This window comes from Corvus kubaryi, unplaced genomic scaffold (genome assembly GCF_017639235.1).
Source record: "Corvus kubaryi isolate FWS band 111438036 unplaced genomic scaffold, C.kubaryi_AGA036_p1.0 74, whole genome shotgun sequence".
Taxonomy (NCBI): Eukaryota; Metazoa; Chordata; class Aves; order Passeriformes; family Corvidae; genus Corvus; species Corvus kubaryi.
This window is the reverse complement of record NW_024582061.1, coordinates 7363204-7387923: the sequence shown is the minus strand read 5'-3', so window position 1 is coordinate 7387923 and position 24720 is coordinate 7363204. Positions and strand designations below refer to the sequence as shown.

Genomic DNA, 24720 nt, shown 5'->3' with positions numbered 1-24720 from the left:
CAAGTCCAATACTGATGAACCCAGACTACAGGAGCTGCGAAAAGGATTTCAATGAAGGTGTACAAGGAGTGGCTGCAAAGGATGGGAGAAAAATTAGCAAAATGTTCAAAATTATCAAAAAGAAGTAGGTTCTAAAAGTTACAACCATCACAAGGTGATAATTTTCAAAAACTGAAATGAGTTAGCTCTATCAAAGGAAATTAAGACAAATGGAACAAGTGATCTCACACTTAAAACACAACAGAAAGTGGCTTATTTAGCTTTTTTTTAGCCTAGGGAAAAAATGTCAGCAGGTATATTACTTTTTCAGGTTAAATATGTGATTTGAAACTGGTTTTTAATATTAATGCTGACCACTGGCATAACAGATATGAGTAAAAAAATTGCTCCAAGCTTAAGTTTTCAAAACTTAGTTTACCCTGAGGAATGGAAAAACACACAGGAAGGATCTCTCACTGCGCATCATCTCTCCCATCATGTTGGCTGCCTTCAGGACTCTGCTTCATTGCAGCAAAATGAAACAGATCAGCACCATAGTTACTGTTTTTTAAGTGACTTCCAAGAATTTTCTTATCAGGATTAAAATGAAGCAAATTACATAATGCTGTGGAGCCTGGATCTAGCGACTCTTAAGGCTGCCAGAAACATCAGCTATATGATACAGATGGGCTGTGTTAGGTGAGACTGACATACACATTTAGAAAATGCATTAGAAGTTGTTTTTTTTTTCTGAGAGGTCTCTTGCAACCTGCTACCCCCAGTTTTTGCTACCTCAGGCTTTACTCATAGACTTGGAAAGTTGTTCACCAGGAATTTTATGTTCAATTAATGTATTAAAAATTCCTTAAAACTTGTCAAGCTACTTTTTGCATAGAATCATTAATGATCTGGGTTGGAAGGGACCTTAAAGATCACCTTGTTGCAACCCCCTTCCATGGGCAGGGACACCTTCCACTACTCCCAGGTTGCTCAGAGCCCCATCCAGCCTGGCCTTGAACACTGCCAGGGATGGGGCAGCCACAGCTTCTCTGGGCAGGCTGTGCCAGGGCCTCCCCACCCTCACAGGGAAGAATTTCTTCCCAATATCCAAGCTAAACATACTCTCTGTCAGTTTAAATCCATTCCCCCTTGTCCTGCCACTACTGTTCCTGATGAAAAGTCCCTCTCCAACTTCCCTATAGCCCCTTCAGATGCTGGAAGGTGCCCTGAGGTTGCCACACAACCTTCTCCTCTCCAGGCTGAACAGCCCAAAGTCTCCAAGCCTATCTCCACAGGGAGGGTGCTCCAGTCCCTTTATCAGTTTGTGGCTTCCTCTGGACTTGCTCCAAAATTTCCATGTTCCTCCTATGTACATTCATCCAGCACATCATCATTATTTTGCAGTGGAGAGGTAAGTTTGCCACAGAACTTGGTACTTAAGACAGTGTTGGATCTTGCATCCTCTCCTGATGAAGTCCTTGTGACTCAGGGCAAATATATTTTTATGCTACTATTGCCAGTTCAATATCTTCTGTTTTGTATGTTGTGTCTTCAGCATCTTCTTTGTGGATCTCTTCCTTCCTCTAACTGAAAAACTGATCTGTGGAGAGGAACTCCAGCACTAACACTGCACTCCCAACTCCACAGATTTGGTTGACATACCTATCCAAAGTAAAACTGTCTTTCTGGTTTTCAGTTAGTAACTCCATGACAGAGAGCACAATCTGAAACCATGTTTGCTGTATTGTGTAAGACAATTTGTCAGGTACATGTAGCCCTAGTACTTCGGAGACATGTATGGACAAATTTAGTGAGCTGGAAAAAACCCATTTCATGCAGCCAACAAAAGCTGCAGTGATTCAATACCTCAGTCTATTTCTTCTCAAGAGAGGCACTGTCTCTTTGTTCAACTTACTGATTCAGGTCAATTCTACGTGTAGGAGTTCTCCACTAGAATCATCTGGAAACTTTGGGGTTTCAACACAGTGCTTGAGGAACCTTGAAGCTTGAACCTCTAATGCTCACCTCTGAAAGGATGATCCGGTGTTGCTAAAACACAAGTGTGACTGTTCCCAAGTCCCACCTTTCTGTCACCACTTGAGATGACTGTTTTAACACCCCTGAAGAGGACTGTCCTCAATGTCATTTGCTTACAGCCTAAGTGAGGGCGGATCTGTGAGACTCTCAGGCTCAAAATTATTTTCCCAGTTGGGAAGAGCCAGGCTGGTGACAGCTAAGCTTCCTCTGGTGGCCTGAGGCACACGTTCTCCCTAGAAGCCCTCACCAGGTAGCTCCTGGGAAGGTCCCATGGCTGGGGAGGCACTGCCCTGCCCAGCCTGTCCTGGAGAAGGAGCTGGCACCACGGTTGGGCACCATCTGCTGCAGCCTCTCCTCAGCTGCCAGCGCTGTTTGGGTGCCCGTGGGGATGTGAAACTGCTGTTTGCCCACAAGGTGTAACTGTTTGTCAGCCCAGCCTACCATGTCCTTGTTGCTCCCTCAGCACGATTATTGCTGTCCCAGCCTTTGATAAAACTGTACTTTCAGGCGAGGCTCCAAGTCAGCGGCTACCTTTCATCTTCGTTTTATTGCCAAGGACAGGGACAGGCAGGCCAGACCACTAGCTGGCTAATAAGTAATAGGGAGCTTTGCTGATCCCCACAAGCCTCCTCATCAGGTGGTACATTTTTCATCCATATAGGTTTATATACATTTTTGGATATCTAGAGCTCCCACAGAGTGAGGAGCAGGCGAGGACCAGCTCATGGAGGGTGTGTGTAAGCCAGTGGAAATGCATGTCTGTAAAGGGACTCAGCTGTAACTGGGTAACTTGACAGGTAGAACAAACTCTTGCAGCCCTTTGCTCTTTTCAGTCCCCAAATATGACAGCTTAATCATTTCCTAGACGCAAAATGTCAGAGATAAAGCAAAGTTTATAAAGGACGGCTGGTCACATCACAGAAAAATCTGGTGATATATAAAAGCAAAGAAACTCAAAGTTCAGGAAGCATTTGTTTTCCTCTGAACTTGCCTCTTTCTTCTCTCTCAGCACTCAGAAAGCTGGAAATTCGGCCTGAAGGTTCCTTAAACAAATATAGCTCTGTGCTTTACATCACCATACGGTTCACCATCTATGCCACGTTAGGTAAACTGTGAAAGTCGAAACCCAGTTGCTTTGTTCCAGGCCTTCAAATGAACAGAGGCGCTGAAATTTTGCTGAAATAGCTGAAATAGGAGTTTCCTGTAATAATTACCTTGTAGTTTTATGTGTTTTATAGTATCATCAAACGCATTCAAATTTAGACATGATTTTCTCCCCACCAAAGTGGGAGCATCTTGGCACTTTCAAAGCCATATTTCAGCTGACAGGAGAACCACTGCCTCACCCTGAGGGATTGGGTCACAGCCTTTCACCTCCCTTCCAGGGACATCACTTACAACTCCATGGAAGCTCATCAGCCTCCCCTGATCAGATTCCCAACCCACTAACCTGGGTTGTATCACTGTCAGCTTGGAAGACAGAGTCTGCTTTTGCCTTTGTGTGTGTAGCATGGCTGAAGTCCCCCACATGAAATGCCACCACACAAAAATCAGCATGGGCAGGGCACAATTTGGGCCTTTCGCTTTTTTGTTTGTGCGTTTGGGGTTTTTTGTTGCTTATGTAACTATTTTGCCAGGTGTTGGGCAAATAATACATGAGTAGGAGAAGGAGCCCAAGGAGGAGAAGTTTGTTCTTCCCAGCAATTCATACCATTAGCTCAATAATACCATTAGCACAGCAGATATTATTTACCTTGAGAGGACAAGGATTGGTTTTTGTGAAGTATAAAATTATATGTGTCCCTGAGCTCCAGCATCACTAGTCAGGTGGTTTCTTGTAAGTGCTTTTTGGGTGTCTGGATGAATCACCCCATTTTGAGGTTTGTCATTTTTTGGTATTTTGCTAACACATCTTAGCCAGCAGCACGATTATCCATATTGGTTTGCATTTGATTTTACATTCCTTTACCAGAAGACCTTTGGGGAGGTTAGTGGCTTTCTGCAGCTCACAGTCTGAATGGCAAGATGGGCCTCACTCACTGTGTTTATATGCAATGTCTTAGCAACCATAAAAACACCCTGGGGCCTTCACACACAGGCTGGAGGATGCAGTCTCAGCCCTGGGCAACTTTCATTCACCATCAAGAACCACAAGGTGTGGAAAAGCCATAAGAAAAGCTCTGAGAACAAGGATAAATTTAACCCCATTAGCTGTGGCTTTCCAGAAGGTTGAAGATACCACAGAATTATAGAATGGCATGGGTTGGAAGAGACCTTAAAGATCATCTTGTTCCAACCCACCTGCCATGGGCAGGGACACCTTCCACTATCCCAGGTTTCTTAGACCCCCATCCAACCTGGCCTCAGACACTTCCAAGCCACAGCTTCTCTGGGCAACCTGTGCCAGGGTCCCACCACCCTCTCAGCCGAGAATTTCTTCCTCGTATCCAATCTAAACCTGCTCTCTGTCAGTGTGAAGCCATTCCCCTTGTCCTGTCACTCCAGGCCCTTGCCAGGAGTCTCTCTCCATCTTTCCTGTGGGCTCCCTTCAGGCACTGCAAGGCCACACTGAGGTCACCCCAAAGCCTTCTCTTCTCCAGGCTGAACAATCCCAGTTCCCTCAGCCTTTCCTCCCAGCAGAGCTGCTCCATCCCTCTGCTCCCCTTGGTGTCCCTGCTCTGGACTGGCTCCGGCAGCTCCCTGTCCTTCCTGTGCTGGGCCCAGGGCTGGATGCAGCCCTGCGGGTGGGGGGGAGGGGACAGTCTCAGCAGAGCTGTGGCCATTGTCCTTTATTTAAAGTGGACCAAGTCAGGACAAGTAGTGAGATGCCACTGGAGGATGAAACACTGTGTTTTGGGTTTGAAATTTCTATAAAAAGAAAATTTGCTTGGTTCAGAGAAGTCCAGTTCATGCAGTATGTATTGCAGCCACAGAGGCAGTCCTTTCCTTTAAAATCTTAATTTCAAGCTACCAAACCTGCTCTCCACTGGGATTATTCTGAACACAGCTGTGACAGTATGCAGGACTTGGCTAGCCAGCCACTGACTTTTACCTCTGGGTGCTTTCTTGATCTCCTATAACTCACTGCTGATGATATTATTTTGTCTTTTTTGATTATCTTCAGGAGTGTGGGTGCGTATTAGCTGTTAAAAAGCAATTTACATACCTTGGCTGCACTCAGCCAAGAAGCAGCCGCAGAACCCAACCCAATAAATCACAACAAGGGGAAAACAAAGAGGAGGTGCAGAGTGAGGGACACACAGTTTCAGCCCAGAGGAAGGGGAGATGAGTGTTTCCAGCAGTTTCCAAGAAACAGTGCTCCCTTATTCAAACTCTGTCGCAGTTCTGCTCTGGTGTACGTAGTTTTGGTTATCTGACCACCTCTCATCAGTAGTTTCTTCTGGAACCATAAGAAACCACATAGAACATCTTGCTAAGATGGCAGAAAACTCTTTGATTGCTTTTTAGAAGGGTTTGTCGCAGGTTTAGCAGGATGGATTTACCTGGTGGATTACAAGAAGAGAGTGAGAAAGGGCAAGGCAGCCCTGCTTCAGATCAGCTGCAGTCACTGTGTTAGCTCAGCTACAACCTGAGCCCACAGCACACTCAAAACGAATGACACTCAGTATTCACCCTTTCATGCTGAGGGGAATGTTGGCTCTGGAACTGTATGGTGATAACACAGATAAGATATCTGGCTGCTGGGAGTTTTATTAGAAGCATCCATCTGATGGGATAATCCCAAACTCAAGCAGCTCTCCCCAGGGTCAGAAGCCACAACTATGCTCAGCCCATACAGAAGAACCACAGGTTTCCTCCACAACAGCTTCCTGTAAAAGTCACACATTTGTCAATACAAAAATCTGCCGGATACTGGAAACAGGGAATGTGGAGAAAGTATGAAATGGAACATAATTTAAAACAAATAACACAGGGACTAACACCAAGTGTACTATTGGCTTTTATATACAGCTGAGTGAAACCCACTGGAGTTTTCCTGTTTAAAAGAAGCTGCCACATAATTTTGAAATTGTTACCCCAGTGCCACATATTTGAGGAATGTGAGAAGAGACTTTGCCTCTATTTTGGCACAGATCACATGTGAGTTTACTTAAAACCCAAATTCAAACACAGAAATGGACCAGATTAAATACAAAGGGAAAATGACAAATAACTTAAGCCCAAATATTATTTAAGGGCAACCAGAGATAAGAAAACAGAAAGTGAGAGACAGGTACCCAATTAATAAAATGTTTCCTTGAAATGCTGTGAGCTGTATAACAGAACTCTTTCAGAGGAGTATTAGAAACAAAGCAGAAGCCAGTTGGAAACAGCAAGTGATGTTGTCTTGCCTGCTTTACTTTCACTGAGCAAAAGAGCAGAGAGTAAACAAAAAGTTCAGGGAGAAAATGCAAAGGTTAGTTCAAAATCCTTTTAGCTTTAAAATTCCAGCAACACATTGGCCTGAAGCTTTAACTCTCTCTGTGTCTCTCTGAGTGGTGCAAAATTCTGTCTCTATTTGCATCAGTGCTTTGTGGGTTGTTCTGACGCTTTGCTCAGCATGCGCTTGCCTTTCTAACAAGCCAGGGCAGCCAGAGGATGCACTCTTTGGTAATATTAAAAGAGCAGAAAACCACTCCAGAAACACGTGGCAGGGATGAGTAAGCAAAGCCTTCCTGGTCGTTGATCTGTGATACACTCAGCAACTCCAGCAGAGGAAATATTTATCTTAGAAGGGTGCACAGCTTCCGTTAGGTTTTCACTCCAGCACTAAAACCTGGTGCTGAAAGCTTTCATGATTAGATGATTTTATTTCTTTCTTCCTTTGAGTCACAGCAGTGCCTTTTGCTATGTGCTGTACCTGCTTAAGCAAACAGCCAGTGCTATTTGGTGAACTTCGGGGCCAGGCAGGAAATTTCTCACAATGGTGCAGTGACAGAGCAAAACGCTCACCTCCCCTGCAAGTTAGCAACATAGATAAATAGCAGAGCAGATTGGCTGGGTCACAGGTAGGAGACCTCCCCTCCTCCAATAAAAGCTGCCTTCCGAGGCTGGGTCCCTGGAATCCTAACAGTGCTGTTAGGCCAAGAGCAGAGATCCTCATGCCTGTGGTATTTGCTCAGAGGGCATGACCACTTTGGGCAAGTCTTTCATGTGAGTCAGCTTTAGCTGATCCATGGGAAAATTCCTTTGTGTTGTCAGGCAGGGTTTGGTCAGAGTTTCAAAGGATAATCCAACTGAAAGGAAAATACATCTAAATTTTAGCATATTTTGGTCAGGTCTTTGACTAAACGTGATGCAAAGCAAAGGATGCTCAATTTTCTTTGCAGGTCACTTGTAATGAGGAAAGCCCTCTATAAGGAACATGCAGAAATACTCCACCCTATCCCTGGATTCTACGTCATCTCTGACTGCACCAAATGTCATATGTGCAAATACTGATTAAATAGATTCAGGTGAAAAGTGTAAGTTCCAGTAATGATGCCTGGAGAAAGTAAAGAGCTAATCCTGCAAACATTTATTCATTTGGTTACCCTGTGTCTTGTCAGGTTCTTCAGTCGCTCAAGAAGGAGCAGCAGGGTCAGGGCAAAAGCAGGGCAGAGCATCTTCCAGCCCCCTTCTGTGTCTCTGTATGAGGAGCATCCAGAAACCTCCACTCCCCCATTGCTGTGGAAGAGCTGATTATTCAGAACTGAACAGGGGCACTGGAAATCTTTGTGTCATTTCATTACCACATGGCTGTGACAGTCAGGCCTCTGTCAGTTGAATCCACTGCCAATAATGTGCAGCATTAATGAGATGGCAGAATGCAGGTCTGCCTTCTTCCAAAGCCTTCCTGTACCTGAAGATATTCTGCAAGAAAGGTGGGGAGAGACATTTTGCATGGGCATGTAGTGACAGGACAAGGTGTAATGGATTTAAACTGACAGTGAATAGGTTTAGATGGGATGTGAGGAAGAAATTGTTCCCTGTGAGGGTGCTGAGGCCCTGGCACAGGTTGCCCAGAGAAGCTGTGGCTGCCCCATCCCTGGAAGTGTTCCAGGCCAGGTTGGATGGGGCTCTGAGCAGCCTGGGATAGTGTAAGGTGTCCCTGCCCGTGGCAGGGGTTGGAACTGGATGATCTTTAAGGTCCTTTCCAACCCAATCCATGATTCTGTGATTCCATAACACACACACACCCCTTGTCTGTCCTTGGTGTCCCACTGCCATGTAAACAACTGATGGTGTCTGTAGGATGGTGAACATGTCCTGGGCTTTCAGAGCCATGCTGCACTGTACCTGCAACATGGCTGAATTCTCCTCTGGTTCAGCTATTGCTTCCCTAAAAAAGCCAATTTCCATGATGCCTCAAAGACAAGTTCAGTGACTAAAAGGAGTTCATATGTTGGCTAGCAAGAAATCCTGCTCTTTTGGCCCACAGAACTTGAGGACAGCTGCAGAGAATGAAGAGCTTGAAGACTGGATCCACGGACACAGTAGTTTAGTCAGAGACCCCTGTCTGATGTAAATTCTCATAGCCTTTTGCCTTCAGTGGGTGAAACTGTTGTTCTACACCAGCTGAGAAGGGCAATACAGTGCATTGTAATCACTCAGCCATCAGGCATGCCAAGAAAGAAGTTGCTAATCACACTTTTGTTTTTTTCCAGTGTAAGTTGCCAGTCCTTTTCTTATGAAGATAACCTTCAAAATGCCTTCAACCTCACTGCTGCTGAAAGTCTGTCAAGGTGAGCTCTCTGACAGAAATCAGATTAGTCCCTCCTCTTACCTTTAATTACAGCAGGCTGTGAATCTTCAGAAAGTGTAAACACAAGATCCACTGGAATTACAGTCCAGCCCCAGCATCCTCATGAAGCGAAGGATCTGGGTGCTGCTCTGAAGATGTGTCACAGGTGAGGTGAACCCTGTGCGAAGATTTCTGGTGGCCTGCAAATGCAGAGAGAGTAGAGATCCCACTAGATGTCCCTCTGCCCCTTTATGCTCTTGCGGAGCGTTGGCATTATGAACTGTCCCAGCTGTGCTCAGGTGCTGGACCTGGAAAACGGGATGGATAGATCCCTGTTACACGGAACTTAAGGAAGAAGCAATGCATAAACAGCTGGGAGACACTTGGATACTGCAGCAATGGAATTCATAAACATTCCAGAATGTGCCTGATGTCTGATGGCTGCCCTTGAAAATAACTACATATTACTCAATTCTGCCACACTTTTTGCTCACAAGAGTCTTACAAAGAAGGAGGAGGAGCCTCTGGTCCTGTAGAGGATGTCCTGATGGGCACTGGAACTCTCCATATGATGCAGCCCTTCTGGGGATACATGCTGACTATAAAGGCTTCAGTGACTGCTGATATTTTCACCATTTAACAAAGGTTTTATGAAAATCTGTTCCAGCTTCTTGGCTGTTTATAAAGAATTTCTTTTGGCTACAATTTGCATATTTGATGTCCCCACAGATGTTTGCAAAGACCTTATGAGAGTGTGTGTGTGTGTATGTTACTTGCTACAACATGAAGAACTTGAAAAGTAAATACAGTGAGAAATATCAGTACATAACATTCCTCAAAACAAGTCGCTGGAAAATTGTTTGGAGGTTGTATGTCATGTACACAGAGGTTTCCACAGGTGTTCCCTGGAAACTCGATTGAAAGTCCTTGTTTTACAAAGGCTCCTGTACAACCAGTCTCAAGTCCCATGTGCTCAGAACCTCACAGCTGCATGAGGCCAATCAGGATATTTATTTCAGTACCAAATTTTAGAAGATGACTGAATCAGTCCCAAAGTGCACAGGCATCTAAACCCCATTGAAAATATTGACAACTAGACACTTAACCACTTTAAAGAGTTGGGAGTTTGGATATTGTATTGTATTGTATTGTATTGAAGGGGGCATAATATTCACATTCACAAACACTAAATTACAAATGACAGCTGACATGGTTTTACCCTAGAATTGGGAATAAATTAATTTGCAAACCAGCATGGGCAAAACCCCCAAACTAATAAATGATGTTTAAATCAGATACAGTTATAGAACCAGGGTGAGGGAAGGGATTGTGCCCCTCTGCCCCGCTCTGCTGAGACCCCCCTGCAGGGCTGCATCCAGCCCTGGGCCCAGCACAGGAAGGACAGGGAGCTGCTGGAGCCAGTCCAGAGCAGGGACACCAAGGGGAGCAGAGGGATGGAGCAGCTCTTCTGGGAGGAGAGGCTGAGGGAACTGGGATTGTTCAGCCTGGAGAAGAGAAGGCTCCAGGGTGACCTCATTGTGGCCTTGCAGTGCCTGAAGGGAGCCCACAGGAAAGATGGAGAGAGACTCTTGGCAAGGGCCTGGAGTGACAGGACAAGGGGAATGGCTTCACACTGACAGAGAGCAGGTTTAGATTGGATATGAGGAAGAAATTCTTGGCTGAGAGAGTGGTGGGACCCTGGCACAGGTTGCCCAGAGAAGCAACCATCTTTTCAATGTGATACAGGCTTTAGACAAGATGTTTTCTGTGATAATTACTGCTTACTTAATTAATTATCAAAGGGACCCATTTCTTCCTGGCAATTTTAAATCACCTGCTGTGCTTTCAATACCTGTTGAAAAGTATTTGGAAGTGACCACAGTATCATTATGGAAACATAGTAACTTGGCTACTAATACTGCAAACAAGGCTGTGTTAAATGTACTGTTCATCTGGGGAAGAGGAGACTGAGGTCAGAGCTCACAGCCGTTCTGCAGCTTCCTCACCTGGGGAAGGGGAGGGGCAGGCACTGATCTCTGCTCTGTGTGACCAGGGACAGGACCTGAGGGAACGGCTGGAGCTGTGTCAGGGGAGGGTTAGGCTGGATATCAGGAAAAGGTCCTTCCCCCAGAGGGTGGTGGGGCATTGAACAGGCTCCCCAGGGAATGGTCACAGCCCCAAGGCTGCCAGAGCTCCAGGAGTGTTTGGACAGTGCTCTTGGGGATTCACAGGGTGGGATTGTTGGGTGTCCTGAGCAGGGCCAGGAGCTGGACTGGATGATCCTTGTGTGTCCCTTCCAACTCAGAATATTCTACAATTCTACAATTCCACATTTCATCTCTGACACATGTAATAATTTCTGTGTGACACTTGTCAGCCTTAGAAACTCTTATCAGTGCACTAAATCAGGTAACCCAAGCCACTCTCACAAGTATTCTCAGTGTAATTAAAGCTAACGAGTGTTTATAGGTACATGCTTACTAGTACTTTTGATACCAGGGCTAAGAATTTGCATATGAGATAGAATCCAGTACTCAAGTTTAGGCCTGTAGAGCACATGACTTTTGCCTTTAGTTTTGAAAGTAGGGATTGCTTTCTGGGGTACCGGGATTATTTGCACAGAGGGTTTCTTGAAACTTAAAAAAGCCACCTGTCTGCCCAGCTTCTTTTTGAGACACTGTTTACACACAGAACTGCCCAAGGGCTTTGCTACAAGGCAGAGCCTTGGGTTCCTGGACCCAGTAATGAAAATGAGACCTGGGAGGCAGGGCAGGTAGCTGGCAGGGCAAGGCATCACAGGGTAGGGAAAAGGGCACCATCCCAGCATCTCTGAAGGAGGCAGAGGAGAAAGAAGCAATGGGATCAGGAGTCTCCATTGCTGAAGAGCTGTAGACAGAGTCCTGAGCTTGCCATGCAGCTTTTGGCACAGCTTTCTATTCCTCAAAAACTCCACAGAACAGCCATATCCAGCCATCATAGTATCTGATTACTGAGCACTGTGCCTTCTGTAAGGTCCCTGACCTCACAAGAGCATGTCTTTGCAAACAGAGGCCATTACACTTGAGAAGAAGAACATAGAGAAGAAGACAAACTTCTGGCACTAATAAAGAGCTTTCTGGAAATCTGGAGCATTTTTCTTTCCCCCTTGCTTTTCACTTAGGTCACAGCTTGGGCTTTTCTAGCAATGGCTGGGAGCCAAATTCCGTAAAACTGCTAGAAAGGCAGTTCTCATACTATTTACAGCATAACTGGAAGCCAGAAGTAGCAGATATCTCATGAGTAAGCTCATTCTCATGAGATTTCTGGTCCAACTTTGCACAATGGGGGAGATAGAAGTGTTATGGCAGGACCATCTTAAGCTCCGTACAAATATTACACGCCCAAACTGGTGCATTGCTTTAAACTGAACTATTTTAATCAAAGGTGTGCCAGCAGCCCAGAAACAGAATAAGGGAGTTCCCTAATGACACGTTTATCTCATATTCTGGCAGTGAAAGCTTTTCAAAGCCTCTTGTCTGTGTGCTGCACAAAGATGGGGCCAGGAAACAAGATGTTTACTTGCTGGTTTTGGTGAGGCTGTTCTTTTTCAGGAGCTAGGAGATGTGGTTTTGATTTCTCCCACTTTTTCCCAAACAGACCTTTTCCTTTCTCGAGATGAATCGTTAATTATTGGGGTATGAGGAAAAAGAAGACGCGCCCCAGAAAGGTCAGGCTATTGGGCTTCTGAGGATCCTTCTCAGTGGTGACATGAGTTGGGGTGAGAAGCTTCAGGATGTGGGCATTTGCTGCACGTCTCCTACTGTAAAAACTCCAGTGCCAAGGGAACTTCAACCAAGCAATGCACCTGGAGTGTTCAGGTGCACTAGGAATAAGTATTACAGCGCCTCAGAGTGCCTAGTGTTGGACTTGAGGACCAAATAAATGCATTTTATGGGTTTGGACCAATGTGCTCTTCCCTCTTCTAGTTTCTGGATTTGCAGATTGGTGTCCTCATTTAGTTTCAATTTATTGTCACGTAGCAAAAGTGAAAACCACACAATTATTCTGGGTGAACTTCCAATCTAAATTATCACTTCCTTTAATATGAAGACACAAGAAAAACCTAAATTCATAGGAGCATCTTCTTGCTAAGCAGCTATTTATTTGATGATTCAACAACACTTGAGGTTCTCATGTCAAACTTCAAAGCAATTTGAAATGATGATTTATGAACTAAAATGGTATGGAAACCATATGTCAAGAGAGACAGGGAGCTTCATGGGCCTTCCTCAACAGCAGCAGCAGGACTTTAATTTATTTCAGTGTGTTTAGACTTTAGATTTAGCTTTTAAATTGGACTCAATGAAGAGTCCTTTTCTGTTACTGTTTCTGATAGAAAGGAAGATCTGTTCCTATGCATACTAGAGGCAAGGCCAAAAATTTTTTTTTAATATATATTTAAGAGCAGGATCAAACCACTATTTATTTATACACCAATTAAGAAGTTCCATCCTTCCAGCTGGGAAAATGCTGTCAGACCAAATTTGTTACGTACTGTACATTTTATTTTTGGAGCACGGAGCTAACAGTAAGTTGAGAGATTTTTTTCCCAGCAGAAAAGATATAGTGAATGTTTTCAGGCATTCCTGGAATTAGATCAAGTTTTGAACTGGAGGCAAAATCAGTGGCTCACATCACGAAAAACAATTTAAAAAAAAAACCAAAAAAACTGAAAAGAAAAAAAAAAAAGAATATCAAAACCTGTGCAATTATATTAGGCGCAATAATATTAACAGCAATTATTGTCACTGTTATTTATTGATCAATGACTGTTGCAATTGGCATTTGGGAATAAATTCCCAAGAAGCTCTGGCTGCTCTACCCTGGAAGAGTCCAAGGCTAGGCTGGATGGAACTTAGAGCAACCTGGGATAGTGGCAGGTATCCCTGCCCATGGCAGGGGATTGAAATGGAATGATCCTTAAGGTCCCTTCCAACCAAAACTGTTCCATGAACCATGATATCTGTGTTTTCAGGAAAAATGAGGTCATTTTTCAGCAAATTCTCATTCACTGTTTCCAGAACATCAGTCCCACTTCTCCATCTTGCTCATGCTTGGTCTTCACAGCAAACAGCCCAGTGAACTTTTTATGGAGAAGCTTTTCTGCTGCAGGGTAAATTCTACCCAAATCCTACAGAACAGTTCCATGAAGCAGCTGGAATGAACATTTGTGATTTGCTTTAGAAACCTAACTGCAGAATTTACATTCCTCAGGGAACAGGGACATTAGCTCTGATGACATTTTTTCCCGTAAACTGGCCCGAAGTTCAAATATTTGCAGCAAAATATTTCTGTTGACCATTGGGACATGTGTATGGATCACAACAGTGACACAAATAAATTTTAAATAGGTCAACGAGATAATTTCCAGGGCTAGTCAGGAAACAAGGATTCCACTCCACACGTAAGAAAAAAACTGACACCACTGAGAAAAGTATTACTCAACAAAAGCTGAAATTTAACAAAATTACATGATCACCATTTGCAAGTCAATTGAATGAAGGTTCATCAACTAAATTGTTTCTTTTATCTCAGTTAATCTTACTGGATATAACATTCAAATCATGTTTTTTAATCACATTCTGGAAGGAGTTTTATCCATCTGAAACAGCTGCCTCTCTCAGCAGGTCTCTCTTGAGCTCAGAACATGAAGAGAAGAGGGGTAGCTCAAGAAATTATTCTTACAGAATATTTTCTGTAACAATGCAGAATAATACAGAAAACATTCTTTTTCTTTAGAAAAAAACAAAAGCAAACAATTAATTTTCTAGTTTGCTCATACAAAAAAAACATAAACAACCAAAACCCCAAAGAAATGGTAAAAACCACTTGATCTAGAAACTCCACAAACTTTTTGTACCCCAGGATCAATGCAGCATCCAAAAGGATTTGGCATCAAGGGCATCCCATGGTTTGGGAGTACCTGATGAATAAGCAAGTGCTCAGAGGGAGGGACGCCTAAAGCTTTTTATAACATCTACAATAAACCTATGTAAACTCACTCCTCTGGCTCTGATTTCATTCACCTTGATACATTGGGCCATCATATAAATGCAGTAAAATTCTGAGGAACTCGCAGATTACTGGCTCGGACCTGTTAGAACTGGTGGAACCTGACAAAAATAAGAACACCTTTCATTTTCCTCAGGCAGTGATGCTGAGAAGGCAAAACTTTTAGCCAAGGACAGGCAGCAGGACTCTTCAAATCAACCCATGCTCCATCAAAAACAAGTCCTGCAGGAAAATTTGTGTGTATTACACTGTGCTAGTAGCACGTTAGTAAAAAGAAGGCAGTACACCTGAGAAATGTCTGTATTATGAAATATTTTGCATCTTGGCTAGTTTTTGTTATTCCCACAGCAGAAACAGCTCATCCTGTCTTTTTCATTCAAGAAGGAATTTTTTTTTAATGCAAGAGCTTCTTAGAAAATTACATGTTTGGGATTCAACACTTCTAGATATTCACTTTTTCCCAGACTAAGATGGGAAAATACCCTCCTCAGGAAAAAAAAAAAAAAGTGCTTTGAAAAGTTGTAAGCATCTGAAATCAACATGTTTTAACAGATCACAATTTTTAATGTCAGCAGACCCAAAAGATGCTTGCAACAATCAGGATGAAAGAACAGTGCAATGCAGGTTCATTATAGCAGACCTTCTTCCTTTTTTAAAACTCCAGAAGTTACTTGCTTTGGCATCTGAGAAAGGCCTTATGGCACACATATCCTAGGTCCTGCTACTTTTTTTCAAAATATTAAATTTCTTTTGTAGGAAGTATGAGATGCTGGTGTGAGGAGGAGGAGGAGGAAGGTGAGCAGGTCTGCCTGGGTTCTGTCCATGTCACTTGGTCTCTTAACTTCTGGTCAGTTTTGGATGTTATCTTGTTTTGTCAGTGCCAGACATCTCTGTTTACCAGTTTGATTGAAATTAACCCGTGTGGTCCTTAACCTACCAAATACCCCTGTGCTGGAGTCCGGGGACAGTGAGAAACCCAAAATGCTCAAAAACTTGCTTATTAACTCCTCTCAAAGCCGAGCACTGCTCTGAGCAGGAGTTTGGCTGTACTGCTTTGCTGGGAGAGACAAGAATGTGTACTTTGTGATCTGATATCTCATAAAGAAGCAGCAGAGGAGTTGCTTAAATATCCCAGCCTCTATGTGTTGAATGGGCACCAAGGCTGCTTGTTCCCTGCCATCTGTTCCGTGAGGAGTCAGAGCACTACGGAGTTCTTCTTTCAGCTTGACAGATCCAAAGACACTCTTATCTGAGAGAAAAGTGCCCTCAGGGAGAAATGGTAGGAGGTAAACCTTCTGCTAAGACTGTGCTTGCTGGCATCATGGCCATCATTCAGGAGTGCTGAAGAGAAGTGGGATTAGAGCAAAAACTGCTGACACGTGTTTGAATGAGACCTATGCAAGACTGTTGGTCAAGTAGTTCCCTAAATCTGCATCTATTCCAGGTGCATGCCATGATTGGTCTCCACAGGGGGTAGGGATGAGCCAAAGGGAAGCAGATCACAGAGTCTGCTTTTGGCATCCCCGCATTTTGGTTGCACAGCCACACATGAACATGACCTTAGGCTGCCATATGGATGGGGCATCTTTGTGAGGTAGATTCTTCACAGCCTGGGTGGGCAAATGGAGCACCAGGAAAGGATGCCAGCGCAGGAAGCCAAGGGCTTGCTCAGCCCAGAGTGTCTACAGGGGTGGCTGCTTCCATTGTAAAGCCTTGGCCCGAGAGGACAAACACTGGGCAAGCAAAGCACTGCTAAAGTTGCCTGGGAAACAGAATGGGTTCCTTATGTCCATTCCACCATTTCCAGTGAAGAGCTGTGGGAGCAGCAGAACACTGTCACCTCTGCACCCATCCAGCTGCTAGCTAGACCCCAGTGCACACCCCTGGCCTTCAGCTGCCTGTGCCCCAGCCCAGCTATGGTGGAGCTGTGTGACCTTGGATCTGACTGCTGGGAAAGAGCTGGGAAAAGCCTCACTGGAAGAGTCTCCTCTTCCCTTGGGAGCCACCCATAAACTCAGGCCCTCACCTTTGGTGTTTGCATGAACTACAAAGCAGCTGTGCCTGTGCCTGGCCATGCACCTCACTGACGCACACCGGGGTCCTGCCTCATTTCTCCAAATTTTCCTGGCCATCCTGGCTGCTCCTGATCACGGGCACTCAGGTACTGTGACACTTTTGCATTCAGGTGCTGCAGGGCTGCACCCTGGTTGGTGAGACTCTACCCTGCCCACCCTGTTGGCTCCCAAACTGCCTTCCCATGGGGAGCATCATTAAACTCCCAGCTGTAGCTGCCTGCTCCATCACACCAGTTAATGGTGGGCACTCAGGAGAGGGAATAGCTAAGCCATGGTTATTTATCACTGGTTTAAATCAACTGAATTTAGGGACCTGTTTCTGATGCTTGGTAACCTGAAGAGAACCACTGTGTGTTCACTAAGGGTGGGAAAGACTTGTGCATTTGTTTTTGCTGTCAGGAAAATATCGTCCCCTGTATTCTCCAGAGATGTGTCCTGCTTATCTTCACATGACTGAAAGACTGGAAATTTCATCATTTCCTAGAAAGGCTATCATACAACCTAAAAAATTCTTAGCATTAGGAAATACTAAGAAAGAAAGCATCTTCTGGGAGGAAAAACTTTTAATCAGAAGCCTGTGAATTGAACTGCTGACCAAGTAGCAGATTCTGTGGGCAATATTTTTTGCTTTTGAGAGCCATGGACCACTGGAAGTGAGACCCACAAAAATCCCAGAGAAACCAACCAACCAACATGTTCCAGGGACCAGCTTTCTCAGTGCCAAAAGCACAAGGACTACCAAAAACCAGAGTAACCAGGACATCTGAGTTGAGATGTCTGCACATTCCCACCCATTGGAAAACTCTTCACAGCTCCTGAGCAGCCTGGGGATCCCCATGGATCTACCTGTTGCCTCGTGGTTTGTTACAATTATGGTAAAGCAGTCAGGGAAGATTCCATGCATGTTCACAAAGACAATTTGCTGTTTAGAGAGAACTATCTTCATCCAGTTCATGGAGACCTGATCTCCGATGATTTTTTCTGTGGTTTGACCTGTATAAAAGGTCACTAAATATTAAAAAAAAAAAAAGGTAAAATATATCATATAAAAATATAATGTAAAATAAAATATATTATATCTTTTTATTAATGTATATAATATTTTATGTTATATAAAATATTACATAAAAAAAGAAAGTTCCATGTGTATGGAAAATCACGCTATGAGAAGCCAGCATCCATAAAGGCGACAGAGGATGCCTGAAACTTTATTCGAATAAAGGGAGAGAAACCACTGGGACACTCACTCGTGGGGTTTTCTCTCTCGAGGTTTAGGAGGGCGCAGCCTCCTTTTATCCTAAACTCCCTCTTGCTGCCCTCTTCCTTTCCCCATTGGCTGAGGTACTAGGAAGGTACAGCCTTCCTGAACCGCCTACCACATATCCCCCTTTGTACCCGTCATTTTACCCCAAAGCTCAGAAACTCAGGCGTGTGCGGCCCCATTTCTGTGTTTCAGGAGGCAGACTGTCCGGGCTCTGTAACAAACCTGCCGCTTGAAGTTGGTAAAGACATTAAGCCCCGTTTCAAAGATGTTAATACCTACCCTCACCCATCCAACTGTTTGTAAAGACATTATCACACATCTTTCCTTTCACATGCAACCACTTGTTTTCTTTTTTCAGTGACCACCCCAAGCTGACATGGTTATCCTCTAATACCCTTCCCCTTTTAAGGCTATAGATTCCTTATCTCCTATTGGTACAGAATATTTTAAGCAGTATTGCTGGAAAAAGCAGAAAGATTTACTTTAAAGGCAGTGCAGTGCCTGCCTGGAGCCCCTTTTCCCAGTCCTGATCCAAGTGTGGGAGGGTATGTTTCTTTAAGGCTGGTTATGTGTTCATGTAACAAGGCAAGTGCATACGTGAAATGAGCTTCTGCTGAAGCTTTAAGTCTGCAGGGAATTTTCTAATGATCGTTTTTAGTTAATAGGCACAAGTTGTTAGCCTGAGCTGGGAAAGCCTTTTTTTGTGTGAGCCAATTCCACCCCCTCTTTTTTTTTTTTTTTTCTTTTTTTTTTTGTCATGGATTTAGTTCCCACAGCTAATGCACCTAATAATGAGACTGGGCAAGCGAATGCCAGCGTAATGATATGGAGCTTGTTTGGCCCTGACAAAGAACACAGAGCGGCTGGATGGCCTAAACGGCAGGCCAAGGGCTCCATTCATCCCAAAGGATCTCTTGCCTTGCGTGCCACCGAATCCCACAGCAGGAAGGCCGCACCTCAGGGCGGGCGAGGTGTCCAGCAGGCCCCGCAGTGCCCCCCACAGTGCCCCCCAAGCCCCCGGCGCAGGGCCTGTCACTAAATGGGGGGCGAAACACAGAAACAATCAAGGGTTAAGCCCTTGGCTGAATATTTTAATTGCTGTTTCCTAACACACATACGCAGCAGCCAGTTAAAAGAGAGGGAAAACATCCTTTAAAACTTACCAGACAGGTTACAAGGACCTCGCTCAGCCGCAGCTCCCTCAGCTCCGGTGGACAGCAGGGGGTGGTGGTCTGTCTTTTTAACCGGCATTTTCCCCTCAGCGGTTTTCCTCTGCCCTTCCCCTCCTCTTGCAAGCTGAGTTAATAAACACCTAGCAGCTTACTCCGTGGCGTCTGTGTGCAAACAGCTCCCACTGAGCCAGTGAAAACTGTCCCTGCAGGAATTCCATTAGAGCCTTTTTCACCTTGGCCTCCCAGAGCACTGCACAAAGGAAGGTGGTGTTCCTGCATTCAATCCATGGGACGGAGCAGGCCAGCCAAGATCTCTTCCCATCGTTCGTGTCCTGCCAGTTCAGTCACTCTGACTTTCTATTTCTGTGGCTTGGCTCCAGTTTTCCACTTGTCACATCCCACCAAATCCTCCTCAACTCAGGGAACTCCAAGCATGAGAGAAGAGCAGGTGAAAATCACTGCGGGCATGAGAGACATAGGGCTGGCAGCAGATGGAAGCTCAGTGGTGTCCTAGAAGACCCCACTAGGACTCCTTCTCTGTACCAGGGATCAAACCAGAGGAAATTATGGGCTAAGCCTTGAGGGTATAATCAGAACTGTTTTGTAATACATAAAGTATTTTTAAAGTGGTACATTTTCTGGATGGTATGTTTACTTTTTTTTTTCCTGAATGTTTTTCTTTTACCAGGAAACTTGCCTGATACATTAAGAAAAAGAAAAGAAAAATACAAATAATTGGTTTCACCATCTGTAAATCTTCTATTAAGAACAAGAAATGACAGAAGAAAGTCCATGTAATACTCTCATTTTTGTTCTATCAATGTTGTGCATTGGAGTGAATAAGATATTTTTTTAAGTAGCTCTATGGATAAGTAATTTGAGAGGAATCATTTACTTTAATGTATTTTACCTCTTACAGAATATCTGCCAGCAAATGATCATATTCTCAGTACTCTACAAGAATAATCAGCACTGAGAAGATTTTTTCATAATTTACATAGTATTGCATTATTTTAAACTAATTTCCCTCTTTGCTAGAGGAAATAATTTGCTTTGGTGTAGCTGAGTCTATGACATGTTCTTTGTCCTGAGCTGGATGACCATGAACTCCAATATTCGTGTGTGGAAATACTGACCCGTCCAAGGCTGAAATGTGTATAGACTGGTTGTTGGTGATAAACAAACTGTGAATGCTCACAGAAAGCTGACCTGAGGGGGACATTAGTATGGCTGGAGCAAATTCCTGTATAGATTTTAATGAGCTCTCATGGAGAAATGTTTGCAGAACCAGTTTGATCTGAAAGTGTCTGATGAGATGCTTCTATGTACAATCAGTACATTGGCAGGACCTCCATAAATCTGCCTTGCGCACTCTTTATGATCTTGTGATCAGGCACAGGGGAGATGCCATTACACAGATACATCTCCTTTGCTTCCCTCTAAAGAAAATTACTGATCAGGCTTTGCCTGTGGTTATGACGGGCAGGGAGATGGCACATGAAATTATGGATTCTGCTTTGCTACTGCAGGGTCTAGAAGGAAACTCTCAAGAAGCAATAGTCTGGGTTAGAGGTAGCACTGAGGTGTAGCATTATTATTTTTTTTAATCAGAGCCTTTTACTGTACACTATAAAAACCCCCATTAGCATTTTCTTTTCAGATGCTCTGCTGCACCACAGCTGCTGTGACTCTGCAGTCAGGAAAGCAGAACTGGTGTGACTGCAATTCAGGAAAGAGGCTGAAAAGAGAGAAGAAAAAAAAATAAGGCTTTCTAAGACAGCTTGAAGAAAGCATGCCAATTAAATTTTTAAAGAGAGACAGAGGGTAGGAAGAAAAGAAAAAAGAGCTAAAAATCTGGAGGAACCTGATGAAAGTTGGGGAGGGGAAAGGGGAAGGAGCACAAGAGAACCATAGAAATGAGAAGTGGGATGAAGGATGAAGTGAGGAAACTTAAGGCATTGTACAGCAGCAGCACGCAGATTGAAGCCAATTACTAAGGGAGAAGAAGGACAGGAGGACCAGAAGAGGACATATGATGAAACAAGGAAAGAAATCCTTGCAAGGAAAGAAGGGAATCCACACAGAAACAAGAGAGAAAGTGAGGACGAATGTGATCAGGACAAGAAACCTTTCTTAGAGCAGTGCTGTGTGACTGAGCAGGAAGGCAGGGAACAAGCGAGACAGGATGTGTATACAAAAACATTTTCCCATTGTTCCTTCCAGTGAGCATTTGAATTTCACTGCAAGCAATGGCTTTGCACTTGGTGGGGAACCTCGAGTGTCACATCCCACTGGTGGGGGTAGAAACAGCCGTTCACCAGCTTGGGTGCAGTGAGGAACCCTCTGGCACCATCATGGAACCTCCAAGGAAAAGTGTCTCCAAGTGGGGCAGGGTTAGCCTGAAGCCTTAGATGTTCACTGCACCTCTCATTGCAGTGCTGTGTGTTCCACATGGATGTGACACTACTCAGAGAGTAATTCCTAGCACAGTGGCTGTGCCATGACATCATTTAAAACCCAGGATTCAAGTTGTATTTTCTACAAATGACATTTCTGAGGCTCCCTCACATTTCCCACCCAGCTCAGTTTAACCACATCCTGGCATAAAAGAAGGGGGAGCAGCTTCTGTGCTCCCCATTCGTGTCTCAGGGATCCTCTGTGCCACAGCTGCTCTGGAAACCTCTCTTCTGGCCGGAGAAAAAAGTCTTAGGAACAGATTGAAGGTATGTGGGCACCTAAAGGCACAGCCAAACACTCACAGAATTTTTCAGGAACACCTCAGCTGCCTCAGTGCTTCTCTAGTGCCGGTCTTCATCCTAAGGTGCCAACATGCCTTTGAAAAGTTGGCCTTTAGCCCCTTATCCTTATAAAAGTATTTCCCCTGGAATAAATGACAGGCAATTAGTTTAAGAATGAGGCACTCCCTTTTAAATCCAGTACAAATAGTGAGAGTAGATAAATCACCACAAGACCAGTGACTCCAGATAGATATTTCGCCAAAGTAAACCATAAGAATATAATTTTTAAGCTGCCTGACTATGTTAATGCATGGATATAATGTTTAAATCCTGTTACAGAAGTTTTTTAAATATAGTTCTCACTTAGCAACTGTTTTCCAAAATAAAGGTATTAATGTCAGAATTAAGGTGTGTTGGAAAAGAGGTTTCCTGAAAGCTGGTGATATGTCCTGAGATGCAGATGTGAATGAACAATTAGATGTTAAAAATACTGAAAATCTTATAATATTTAAAAAAACCCAAACATTTAAAAACCAAAATCCATCAACTAGCTGGGGCAAGGAAGAAAATTACTTCACAAGTACAGTGGTGCAAAGTTTTTCATTACCATGTGCTTGACCAACCACTTTCAAAAATATCAAATCAGAGAGATAAAAAGTGATAATCCACACAGAGATGATTTTCATGTCTTTCTCAATACATTTGTGTCTATTAATGCTCATTGACAAAGATTCTCAATGACCACCAGTTGTAGAAAAAACCCTTCCGGCTAATTCAGGCACTCAGGGATGAATAACTGCTGGGGAGGAATGAAATCCATTAACAAATGAGGACAAGGAGGAGGAAGTTCAAAAGAGCAACAGTGAACTCCTTTTCTAAATGTATCATCAGGACAATAAGCCGGAGTTCTCTGAGAAGGAACGAGTATCCTGTGAATATAAACTGTTGGTAAATGGCAGGAAAGAGACCTCCTGGCACTTGTGAACATGCAAGAAACATCTGGTGCTGGCCAGTCATACCAAACCTCAGGTGACACAGGGAGCATAGTGACACCCTGCACTTCAGATGCCAAGTAGCCCAGGGACATTTCAAAATCAGAGGATGAGAGGTTGCAGGAGATGTCTCTGGATTTTAATCTGTCGTGCTTATCTAGCAAAATAATAAAAATCAATCAATCAATCAAGCAAATCTTCAATTTTGCTGAAAATTGAATGGTTTTGACTAGACAGAAAACCCACTGAAATCTGTTGAGATTTATTTACCTTGCTGTAATTTTAATCTCTTTGGCTGTTAAAAAAAAAAAAAAAAAAAAAAGCTGATATACATCTTCTGAGGTACCAGCTCCATTTCTAGAAAGTGTTCCAAAAAAATAGCAAAATGCTCAGTGTGGGAGGAGTCTAATGGGTTGATTTGGGTTTGGTTGCATTTCAGGAGTGCCCAAGGGGTAGAGGAGGAGAACTGATGCTGTAGTATGAGTTGTGAGTCTCTCCACATTAGGGGAAGAAGGGATGCATAACTGGGGAATGAGGGAAATAGTCAAAAGAGGCAGTGCCATTGAAAACAGATAGGAAATAAAATAACTTTGTTTGGAAACATGTTTTCTTCAATCAAGCCCTTTCCACAGTTTATTTTGACTGATTATATTACAGCACACCATGCAGATGATCACAGTAGCATCTTCTGGCCTTGTATCATGATCACAAGGCTTCCAGCCCTGCTCTGGGAATGGCTTCCTCAGATAGATCCCTGACAACCACACCTCCCACCTTTCCCACACACTGAAAGCTCTTGTGAAGGAACAGAAAATTAGGAGGTCTCCCAGAAGAGATATCCTCTGAGGAGAATACCTATACCATAAACTTCATCGTGGGTGCAGAGGACACAAAGGCAAGGGCTGAAAGACACCGTGCTTGGTGGTACACCTTTAAGCTCCCTGTAGTGACACCAGGGCTCTACCTATTGAAATAACTGCAATTTGAGCAGTTAGGACTCTCCAAGGAACATTCCTTGAGCTGTTGTCAAGATTTTCTTCCTGCTGTTAGAAAGGCAAGGAGCATCACCAGTGTAAAGCGTGTGCCAAGCAAGAGAGAAACCACACTTCTTAGGTTCAGTCTTTGCACTCAGAAAATAGGACAGCTGCAGAGACTCAGCAGTAAGATGTGGTGTGAGCAGCGGTGGCCCCAAGCCACAGGGACTGGTGACAGAGTCACATATCAACATAGAACAAACCACAGGTGAAGAATTTTCACACTGGAAATGTGCTTCAACCTCATAACAAGGCAACAACCTTCTGTGAAACCCAAATATAGGTTTGAACTTGCTGTTGCTCCAGAGCATGGGTATGTTTAATGAGCTCCCTATTTCATTTTGGTGTCATTGTCTAGCTAACTAGCACTGAAAAGGGGTATATGTTTATGTAAACACCTTGGCTGCTTCTCTGATCCTGTCTTAAGAAGGATCCCAGTTTATTCATTTATTTTTGTGGCTAAGAAGGTATGTCCCCAGGCATACTCATATTCTTTAGGAACACTGGTTCAGTCCTTCCTCACCTGCCAGCAAGCAAATTTGGCTCCCACATTGCAGCTGCAACATTTATTCTTGTCCTATGGTTGTCTTTTTACCAATTTAGCCCAAAGCATTACATTCCCTTTGCATTTGTACCATATTTCTGGTCATTTAA

At 43.9% G+C, this 24720-nt stretch overlaps 1 long non-coding RNA gene across 2 annotated transcripts in view; it reads right to left on the bottom strand.

Annotated features, from left to right (window-relative positions):
- The window catches only part of LOC121675547, a 28884-nt gene extending 9026 nt beyond the window's left edge, over nt 1-19858 (bottom strand). Inside the window, exons 1-3 of one of the 2 annotated variants that reach the window (XR_006020106.1) lie at nt 19294-19848; nt 8783-9048; nt 5710-7869 (exon numbers count right to left, since the gene is read on the bottom strand). This is a non-coding gene — a long non-coding RNA (uncharacterized LOC121675547). Of the gene's footprint in view, nt 1-5709; nt 7870-8782; nt 9049-19293 lie in introns of those variants that run through there. The other variant, XR_006020107.1, reaches the window with a different exon arrangement.
- Between the last annotated feature and the right edge of the window lie 4862 nt (nt 19859-24720).